The 3037-nt window shown below is 38.5% G+C and overlaps 1 long non-coding RNA gene across 1 annotated transcript; it reads right to left on the bottom strand.

Moving 5' to 3' along the window:
• On the bottom strand, positions 1–661 carry LOC115624837. Its single transcript, XR_003995494.1, has 2 exons — positions 435–661; positions 1–382 (listed from the first exon to the last, which is right to left on the bottom strand). It is a non-coding gene; the product is annotated as an uncharacterized LOC115624837 (long non-coding RNA).
• Positions 662–3037: the final 2376 nt, after the last annotated feature.

The following is a 3037-nucleotide window of genomic DNA, read 5'->3' as shown; positions in this document are numbered from 1 at the left end:
TCACTTTTGATCTTGCAGCGCTCGGAGATTTATTGTCTGATATTGAGTTTATCGACGCAAAACATTATTCAAAATCTGGGGCTAAGCATGTTCTGTGATTTGGCTTAATGCGCTTACATGTGCCCCGCTTTGTACATTCACTGCCCACTCAAATGGGAGCCCACTTGGTCGTTGAGTAGGAGCAACATCAACATGTACCACCTGTTGTGAGTTGGTCGAGTGATGGGATGTCTGGACGCCTGAGCGCCCGAGCGCCTTGTTGCCGCAGTACTGTCGGGGTCAGCATTAAACATTTGTTGTCTCCTGCGTTCTGTTGATAGCATTGTGAGATTTATATTTAATGCAGGCTTATTATTCTTCGTGTTCGTTGATTTGTTGCCAACTGCAAGAAGCTGTGATTTTATATTTTCCAATCCATCTTTTGCAGTTATTACAGCAATGAAACGTTGAATCTTATAACTACCATTTGGTATGTCTACGGTTTTAAAGCTTTTTTAGACAGATCCAGCGCACATTCAGCTAATTTAGGTAGGCCTTCCTGGCCCCAAAAAGTCGTACGGCCAGTGGCTCCTCTTCCAACTTGTAAAATCAGCAACAGGACCAAACATATCGACCACCAGGCAGGCCTAAGATACTTAAAGGTGTCCATGATTTAGAATTTTTTAAGGAAAAACTGGAATTTTGCGTGTGAACGTTTTGAGAGGTATTTCAAAAACTATTTGTATGTACTTATTCTAAACTCATGGGCGTAGCTACGATCTCGTTTAGGGTAGCCCGATTAGTTTTCTTTTCGATCGTTAGGCAATGCACTAACAAAATTGGATGCGTCCCTTTTTACTGTATTCGACGCCTTAACAAGTATATAACAATTGTGCAGATTACATGCATACACAGTTCAAGGAAATATCTATATATATAATCTTAATCAATCTTAATCAAATAAGATAATTCGATCTGTTCGTCCGTTCGATTGTCCAAATGAACGCCTGGATTTTAGAAATGGCTGGAAATTTCTTAGCCACGGTTGTCTGTAAGTATTGTAACTATTGAAACTAACGATAAGTTTCAAATGCAACTTATTTGAAAAAGATAGAAGAAAGCATGGTTGGTTGCTATGGCAATAAAATAGCATTGCAATTTAGGATTCATTCTAAGTTACCATGATGCTAACAATGAAAATAAACACAGAATATATAAGTTCGTTCTTTCTGGACTTAGAAGAATCTGCATAGCTGATTTGGTCGCTCTAACCCTTATAGACGGACGTGATCAAGAATATATGTGGGATCTCCCACGCCTCCTTATCATAACAGCCTTTTAGCCTTCTCAGTGATATAAAACGTTTTAATCTTTGATACAAGGCTGACTGCTTTCTTAAACACTAGAGTACCATAGACATCCGACTCCCATTTATGGAGATTACAACTGAAGCCATTTAGATATCGCATATGAATGTTCATGTGCCACGTTGTTATTAAGGTAACTCTGCCGCTATGGATGTTTCTTTTTTCGATTCACAATGCAGTCACGTCGCATATGAAATGTCGGCAATCGCACACCAGTAATCAAAATACAGAAAATACAGAAAACCAATCAAGCGACTTGGGGGAAAAACAATCTATCACGTATGTAATTCCCATGAAGAATTTTCGCAAACGAAGGTGGCGCTGGCAGAGATGAGGGTGATGACATTGGGAAACCACCAAACGGGAGCCGCACAACAAATTGTTAAAGGCGAAATTATAAATTCGTGTATGGGAGCAGCGAGTGGAGTGCACTCAGATTCATTTGTCCTGCCCTGCACATGTCGGCCTATTTCGCAAGCATTGCCAATCGATTCGATATCGCAATGCACATGATTGAAGTGCACTACTTCTGATACATCTGGGTCTGGCTTAGCCCTACTCATCCGAGTGGTTGAAGTTCAGCTCTAAGTGTTCAGCGATTTCTTGTGCGGGTGCATCAAATTAAAAGCCTTGCAAAATCAAATGAGCGCTCAGCACAGTGGGGTCTTTGTCACTTTGTCAAATAAATGATTTTAAATTAAAAGTAGATAATAAATATAATAACACATTATTGTTTTAGTTTCAGCATTTCATTCTTGTTTTGTAATAATTTATTAAACAATAAACGGCAGTCAATGACGAAAGCTGCAAAATTTTAGCTTTTTATTGCAAATGCATTCAAAAGTATTTTGTAGAGTAGAATTTTTAAAAAAGCTGACTATGGCGGGAGTTACGCGATTTGAATGCTAATTTTGAGCAGTGTATGGGATTAAATAAAAAGTTGTTTAAATTTTAGTGTGCACTTTACTGAATGTATGCAACATGTATGTATATTCTTATATTATTCATCAGTATGAAAAGCCAAGTCATTCCCATGTCCATCTGACCGTCCGTGTGCGCGATGGTATGCAAGGATCTCGGGAAGTATAAAAATAGAATAACCAAATTTATTATTCATTTTTCCTTCCTACTTGTTAAGCTGATCGCAAAATTGTGCTTTAAGAGGGGCGACTATAAATTAAACAAGAAAGGAATGCTAGACTCGAGTGGACTCAACTCTTAAATACCCTCCTAAATACCCACACCACAAAAAACAAAATTAAAAAAATTTCATTAATTTAATTAATTAACAAAATTTATTATTTACGGATTACACTTACATCTGAATCAATAAGTTAAAGCAGCGACAATAACAACTGCTCCAATCTGAGCTTGGCCAGAGATTCGGACACATAATCACTACCTGGATGTAAATATTCAAATTGGACTTTGAAATTCCAAGAATTACGGGAGTTATAAAAAATCATGAATAACGGGGGACTGGGGGTGCATCAGAAAAGAAAAAAACACAAACTCGTCCTATCTCGGACTTAGGAGAATCTAGATACCAGATTTGGTTATTCTAGCTCTTACTTTCTGAGGTCCTTGCTTTCATAAAGACGGACGAACACACGGACAGACGGACGGACAGACGGATGGGCAGACGGGCATGGCTATATCGACTCGTCTTGTCATCCTGATCAAGAATTTGT

This window comes from Scaptodrosophila lebanonensis, unplaced genomic scaffold, assembly GCF_003285725.1.
Source record: "Scaptodrosophila lebanonensis strain 11010-0011.00,11010-0021.00 unplaced genomic scaffold, SlebRS2 tig00000061-arrow-pilon, whole genome shotgun sequence".
In the NCBI taxonomy this organism is placed as follows: domain Eukaryota; kingdom Metazoa; phylum Arthropoda; class Insecta; order Diptera; family Drosophilidae; genus Scaptodrosophila; species Scaptodrosophila lebanonensis.
The sequence above is the reverse complement of the archived record's forward strand: the minus strand, read 5'-3'. Positions and strand labels throughout refer to the sequence as shown.